Below are 8412 nucleotides of genomic sequence, written 5' to 3' on the forward strand. Positions count from 1 at the left end.
TTATTAAGACATTTGTTGATGAAGAAAAGGAATAATATTTAAGCCAATGTCAATCATAAAGTAGAATATTAATCGAACACATGAAATTGGACTAATTGAATTAAATTTCATTACATATAGTTTTGTTTGTTTCATCTGAACATCTAAACAAATAATTTTAGAAAACATCTATTGAACATCTCATGCATACTCAAAAATACACATACACGAAGACAAAGTCTCATAATAAAATTACCTGTGCTAGTGTTTTCTCTAAGCAAATAATCTGTTTACCTGTGTGCATTGTCCTCTCAAATGTTTGGTTATGCATACATCATTAAAAACCCTCTGTATATTTTTAATATGAATATTTATGATAAAATTATATGCATGTACTACTGTAATAATACATTGTATGATAAAAACAAAAAGTGACAAAAGAATGAAAAAATATGAAATTATTTAAATTTTGGATTTTTTATCAAAACAATAATAAATAAGTTATGATATAATTTGTTGTTTTTGTAAATCTTCATTTAACACTGTGTGGGAATCCATATTTTGAATGTCTGATTATAGATGTTCTGTATTTTTTTTTGTGACACATCACAACATTTACTAGAAAGCAAAGCCAAAAAGCATAAGAAAATTTCAGTTCTTTGTTCTTTTAGGTATTCTGACCACAGCTTATTTGAGCTTAACGTTAAGGCAAACACAACAATGTTCTGGAAGCACTATTCAGACAACCAGATTCCCTGAACTCGAAGTTGGACACAGGACCAAAGACGGATCATGGCTGAAGTGCCACTCTGAAGTTCAGAGGCTACAGGGTATACCAAATATTTATATTATCTTTATGTAAAGTGGTAGTGGAGCACTATATTTTGTTATTTTATTAGAGTGACAATCAGCTTAAGAAGGTACTTCACCAACATATATATCTCCAAATTAAAAAAGTGCATCCTTGTTTCTGTTAAAAAAATAAAGCATGATTCTTACTTTTCAATTGTATCAGTTAGGTAAAATTTTTCTTCTAATTCAGCAATTTTTATGTCACAAAAAATATAAAGAGGGATATTCCATAACAGAATGAGTAATGAAACATGAAAACATTTTTTCTTTAATTTTTTATTAAGGTATGATTGGTATACACTCTTATGAAGGTTTCACATGAAAAAACAATGTGGTTACTACATTTACCCATATTATCAAGTCTCCACCCATACCCCACTGCAGTCACTGTCCATCAGCGCAGCAAGATGCCACAGATCCACTATATGCCTTCTCTGGGCTACACTTTTCTCCCCATGATCCCCCACACCATGTGTACTAAACATAGTATCCCTCAATCCCCTTCTCCCTCCCACAACCCTCCCCTTTGGTAACCACTAGTTCCTTCTTGGAGTCTCTGAGTCTTCTGCTATTTTGTTCCTTCAGTTTTGCTTCATTGTTATACTCCACAAATGAGGGAAATCATTTGGCACTTGTCTTTCTCTGCCTGGCTTAACATGAAAACATTTTTATATTCTCTGATATTAATCATTTTTGCTTTTACAATGAGAATATACTCCATATATACATGTATATGCATATTTATATACATATGTGTGTGTGTTAGGAAATTGTTTTCTATTTTTTTAATGTGGGAAGAGTTTTAATTAATAATACAATAACTGTCTGGCATTTTTGCTGCATATATAACAAATCAGTTAGTTTGTAAGGTAGTTTTGTCATAAAAGGTAAAATCACAAAAATATAAAGAGGGACATTTCTTAAATGAATGAGTAATGAAACATGAAAATGATAATGAAATTTAAAAAACATATTGTAAAATAAAAAATATTTGAATACATTTAAAATGTGTATAGACTCCTGGCAATAAATTGCACAAATAGCTGATTTTAGTTTGTAGATTGGAGCTAAGTATTTGCTTTCAGTCTTTCAAAGTATTATACATTTTTTTCTTGCTTGTTGATCTGTCTCATTCTTCAGCATCAGACTTTATTTTCAATGAAATTTCTTCATTCATTGAAAGAGGTATCATTGCCCAAATACTAGGATGTTTATTGGTAACTGAGCTTTGTGTTACCTTGCGGAAAGCCTTTTACACTGTTATTGATTCTTGGTGTATTGTCACATCTATTGATAGACATTGCAAAGTTCTAGTGAGAATGTAGGTTCAAAACTCTGCACTAATGTTCAGAACCATAGGAGGGCATAGATTTATATAACATAAAAATAGGAGAATTGTGTCAATGGAGAAATGAAACCAAGCTAGCAACCCATTGATGAAACCAATAAACTATCTAACCAGACTGTCAGTTATTCTTTTATCCTTTGTGGCAAAATTTCCTTACAGTTGGTTAATTATGTGAAAATAGTTGAGGCAAAAATGCTCATAAGGAAATGCTTACAGGGAAACTACCTAGAACCTATAGTAACATGGGTTCCAACAGTAAAATTAGATTACAATAGAAATATTCCAAGCAGTAATTGTCAAAATGTACTCCCATTAGAAGGAATAACTTGACAGAAGTAGCTGTTCTTTCATGAAATGCAGAAGCATCATTTCACTGGAAGGGACTGATTAAATGTATGACTTTTTTCCCCCAAAGCCACTGTAGGTAGTATACAAATCACTGACATGTTTTCAGAACTGAGTTGGATGTTGTCTTTGTGCAAAAGAAACATGCAATACATGCAAAATAACATATATCATATAATTACATTGGATCCTTTCTCTTAATATTCTTCCATAAAATAACCAGTGAACTTTATGTTAAAAATATATTCATAGACTCTACATTTCATAAAAGAGTAGAAAATAGACTCCACACTGAAAATGTTCCTTCTATAAAATTAACCACATCATGGTTATCATACAATCTGGGAACCTCCTTGCTGCGGTAGCTTGCCTAGATTATTCCTCCAAAATGCACAGGTTCATTCTTAACTCCTTTTATTTTCACGTAAATCTCACATTGTCTCATATTTTCTCATTGGAAAAGAAATTCTGTCTAAAACATATTCGTAATTTAGAATCATATCATTTCTGTCACTACTGCTGTGGGCCAGACTAGCTTTATCTCTCATGCGGATTTCTCCTAACAGTCTCTCCACTTCCCGTCTTTCCCACCTGATGTCTATTCTTGACACCAAAACTAGAGATCCTTCTAAAAAGTGAGTCTGATGATGTTTCTCTTCTGCCCAGGAGAAAAACCTTTCAAATGACTGTGTCACTCAGAGTAAAATCAAAATTTGTAGAAGGGTCTGAAGGCCCTAAAGATGCTGGAGCCTCGGACTCACTCCTGTGGAATGTCTCTCCTCAGCAGTTTTTCTGAAGCTGCACAGGCCACTTTGCTTGAGTCGAACAGGTCAGCCATAGCCTTTAAGCTTGCTTGTTTCCCTTACCTGGAGAGCAGCCAGGTATGCAGGATTAGTCCCTTCACTTCCTTTTGGATTTTGTTCAAGTGTCACATTCTCAAAATAGATTTAAAAATCACTATCTAAAAGATAGTATGTTCTATCCTCACTCACCCCTGCTAATGCCCCCTATTCCTTGTTCCTGTTTAGATTTTCTCCATGGCACTCATTCATTTCTGGCATACTCCATGCTTTATTAATTTTTTTGGCGTATTTTCTCTCTTTCCCTTCCATGAAGGTAGGAATTTCTATCTACTTTGTTCCCTGCTTTATCTCCAGGCTTCCAGTTCATTGAAAGGTGTACATAGAAGGCAGTAAATCACTTATTGTCTAAAAAATCATTAATTTATTTTAACTGTTAACTACTGACTTTTTCCCAGATTTTTTAAAGGTTGGCCAAATATTTCATTAATGGTTAAAATTATATACATATATATTTTGGATTATATATATATATATATATATATATATATATATAATGGATTTTATAACATGTTTCAAAATAAAATATGTTTTAAAAAAGATATTAACTTAGATTATATCTGGCTCATATATCTTTCTATCTTCACTGGATCAGTAAATAGTACTTTTTTATACATTTCCTTTTTGAAACAACATTGTGAAAACAACAATATAAGACACAGTAGAAACTTTTATACTTTCATCCAATTTTACAGCAGTCTTCCCCCACTTTGAGATATGTTATGACATGTTTGTTTACAGATGTTCAGCAATGTTTTCCAAGCATCCTCTGACAGTATTTCTGACAGTAGAGTGTACTTTATCTCAATTCTACATTGTTTTGTATCTTTTATTTAAGCTATTTTACCACGGCAAGGAAACAAGTGTTACTTTGATGGTATTGGATATTAGCATTTCATTTTTAAATAAGAAATTTCAGAAGAACCATCGAAATCTTCATCATTTAGTGTATTTTTACAGATTGTTGTGTTAAACATAAACTGACTTGCTGAAAAGGAATTGCAGCATTTGTTCTTCATATGTTGGGCACAATTTTTAAGCGTTTATGCTATAATTATCTATTATCCCAAGTCACATTGAGACTTAGAGTATGCTTCCATAATTAATAATATAAATCTGTTTAAAAATCCATATTTAATAGTTAATTATAATTCTAAACTTTCATATCTGATTTTTTTTTTCAATTCTGTTCTGTTTTCATTATTTTTATTTTGTTATATACTTTTACTAGGGAAATAAAAGAAATCAGCTTTACCCCTTTCTTATGTATGCTTCTGTTTGACTTAATGTTGCTTTACCTGTATTTTTCTTCACAAGGAATTTTTATATCATTTTGTGAATGTTATCTTAAATATAATTAAACAAAATAATATAAATTTGAATTCATTTAATCAGATTTATGAAAGATATATTACAATATTAAAACCATAGTGAATTTGTGTATTAAATTCCCACAGTTTTTTTAGGAATAACAGCATATTGTAGGTGAGAGATGACCTGACCATAAAACACATAGGCCAAATAAGAGAAGATTAAATCTGTATTTCAAAATATAGATAGAAAGCTTAGTATTCTGCATCTGCATCATAAGAGAGTCTTGCAAACTATGTGGCAAAGAACATTTTTCACTACAGGAACAAACAATCTTTGCTCAGGCTTCTGAGGGAAAATACACACTACCCCATTTTCAATCAATAGCACAGGACAGATTAACTGATTGCAATAGTAGTATAACATTAATTATTTGCTGAATAAAGGCATTTATGTATCAGATACTATGCAATATTATTTCACAGAAGTGTTTATTATAGTAAAGCTTGTTTGAATTCCAAATTTCTTTGAAGAAAATAAAAACTCAAACTCAAAAACAAGAGAGTTAGCTTGTTCAAGATCAAGCACCATTTTACAAAGATATGCTTTGAACCAAGATTTCCAGATGTATCTAGTACCCTTTCTGCTTGGACATTTGCAATCACCTTACTCTGCACCCCTGTGTTGACTACAGCATTATTCACAATAGCCAAGAAATGGAAACAACCTAAACATCTATCATTAGAGGAATGAATAAAGAATGTGTGGTGTGTGTATACATAGAACATTATTTATCCATAAGAAGGTAGGAAGTAATGTCATTTGCAAAAACATGGATGGGCCTTTGAGGGCATTATGCTAAGTGAAATAAGTTAGACAGAGAAAGACAGGTATTGTGTGATCTCACTTACATGTGGAATTTTTTAAAAGCCAAACTCATAAAAACAGAGAGTAGAGTGGTGGTTGCCAGGGGCTTGGGGGTGGGTGAAATGGGGACATGTTGGTCAGAAGGTACAAACTTCTAGGTATCAGATGAAAAAGTTGTGCAGATCTAATATGCAGTATGGTGGCTATAGTTAACAATACTGTATTATATACTTGAAGGCTGCTATGAAGTTTGTAAGTGCTCTCATCACACACAGACACACACATACCTAATGATAATTATGTGAGATGATGGAGGTATTAATTTGTAGTAATTATTTTGCTGTATATAAACATATCAAATAAGCACACTGTATACTTTAAACTTACACAATGTTATATGTCAATTATATCTCCATAAAGGTAGGGAGAAGCATTTTAAGTGCTCCATTTCATGTCTAAATTTTTGACTGCATACACAACTGGCATAATCACTTTTTATTAAAATAGAAAATCATCATCTGAATCCAGTAAAGGTTAACAGTCAGTCAACAAACAATAAATATTTACTAAATGCCTAATTATTATAGGTGTTTCAGCTAGGAAAATATTTTTTCTCTTTTATGAAAATAGAGGAATGACATTATTAATCATTTCTAAAATGTTTCCTGTGATTTTATACATTCTTAGCACCATATAATTATTTTTTTATACTTCAAATACTTGAACCTCTTGAAATATATAATCTGCACTGGCAGTTAAGGTCTTTTATTTATTGAACAGTAGGAAAGGGTGACATAGACTGAATTTCTTGCCAATACACTTTACTGCTGATATTAAAAACAGAGTGTGCACAGACAGAAAAGAATTCCAACATGGAGCATCCCTTACTGTTCGCCAAGTTCTTCATAGGCTGCTAATCACTACCTGACAATGATTCAATGAAAAGTGAAGTCAGACCACCAAACTATTTCATATGTCATAGCCTATTGAGCAGCTGCCAAACGTTTAAACACCAGATGTCTTCACTGACCTAGGCTGGTCTGAAAGCACAGAATGAATAGCGGTGACTCTACTTCATGTCCATATTTCCCTAAGCCAGTTTAGACTCAGATACACATACACTTATAAAAAGCTGCTAAACTATAGGAACAAAACATTGCAACTTCAATTTATATTTTTTCTAAAAAATAAGATATATTTTTATATCATACACACACACACAACACACAAATGTGTGGCTATATAATGGATTTTATAAAATGGCCAATTAGAACTAATAACTACTTTATACAAAACAAATAAAAAGTAACTTAAAACATAAGGTGTCAAAAAGGGCTTCTGTCGTGAGTGGCACACGTAGGGCAGCTCGTATGCTCTTCGTGCGGAATCGACATCAAGAGATTTCGGAAGCATAATTTTTTGGTAGTTGGGCAGCTAGTGATCGTTGGTCCTGGCGCCCCAAAAAAAAAAAAAAAACATAAGGTGTCAGTCATGACACATTTCATGAAATAAATGTTTATTTTTCTTATCTGAAGGTACAATAGAACCAGAAAGTGTTTCTTGTACGTGCGTATGTACATACATAGTTGTAATATATAAGGAAAGAGATTTCCAAAATCTGTAATATTACAATTTTTTACTAGCTTTTTATAGATTGAACTTCAATTTCTAGAGTGATATATGAAATACCTTCTGCTATATCCAACTTTATACCAAATTTCAGAACTTACAAAAAAACATAAAAGTATATATAAGTATACAATGAAAAAATCATAAGCAGTCTGTTCAGTAAATAAATCAGGTTGTCTCATATTTGAAATGGAAACTACACTTTAAGAGAAGCAGCACTGACCTGTAACATGCATAAAGTGCTGGAGTGTAGCACAGGCACTGATCCAGAGGCAATTTAGTGTGATGAATTGAAGTGTGGAGCAGGAGCTGCTAAAAGGTGTATACATTCATCTACCTCAAGTCCGAGAGCACTTGGAGAGATCTGCCTCCAAGACTGTACCAAGAAAAGGGAGTGCTTCTGTCTGAGACTCAGCAGCACTCCAGATGTCTGGACAGAGGGCAAAGGGAAGCATTACATCCAGAAGAGCAGCTGTTGAGGTACCTCCAAATGATGAGTGGACAGTACCTGTTATAGGAAGAATTATAAAGATGATCCCCATGATTCCTGTGCCCTGGTTATTCAAACTTTCATGTAATATGCTGTGAACAGATTTTGTAGACAGAGTGAAGATTACTAATCACCTGATCTTAAACTAGGAAAATTATCATGTATTATTGAGGCAAGCCCAATGTAATCACATGGACCTAAGGAAAGAGAAAGGCAGAAGAGCCAGTCAGAGAGATACAAAAACAAAAAAAGACAGGAAAGAAAAAGAAGAAGTCAAGTTCAAAGAGATTCAGTGTATGAGTGAGAAGGGCTTGGTGCACCATTGCTAGCAATGGTGATAGAGAAAGGGTTCTCTATCAAAGCATACAGGTGGCATCTAGAAGCTAAGAATGACTCTTGATTTACAGCCACAAAAAATTCAGCAACCTAATCCTGCAATTTATTGGTACTGAATTCTCCCTATAACCTGAAGAAGCTTGGAAATAGTTCTTCCCTAGAGCTTTCAGAAAGGAACACAGATCTGCTTACACATTGATTTGTGAGAACTGGGGCAGAGAAACTTCCTAAGCTAACTGACTTTTGGACCAACAGATTGTGAGATAATAAATTTGTGCTATTTGCAGCTGATACATTTATGGTAATTTCTTACAGCAGCAAAAGGAAATGAAAACAGCACCTCTTATCAAAACTCATGCCTCTTTAATATCTGGTTAGAATAGCAAACAGAGCAG

At 33.0% G+C, this 8412-nt stretch overlaps 1 non-coding gene across 1 annotated transcript; it reads left to right on the plus strand.

The window, feature by feature from the left end:
- Positions 1-6889: 6889 nt before the first annotated feature.
- Positions 6890-7023, plus strand: LOC118921557 (U11 spliceosomal RNA). Its single transcript, XR_005028392.2, has one exon. It is a non-coding gene; the product is annotated as a U11 spliceosomal RNA (small nuclear RNA).
- The last annotated feature ends 1389 nt before the right edge of the window (positions 7024-8412 follow it).

This window comes from Manis pentadactyla, chromosome 5, assembly GCF_030020395.1.
Source record: "Manis pentadactyla isolate mManPen7 chromosome 5, mManPen7.hap1, whole genome shotgun sequence".
In the NCBI taxonomy this organism is placed as follows: Eukaryota; Metazoa; Chordata; class Mammalia; order Pholidota; family Manidae; genus Manis; species Manis pentadactyla.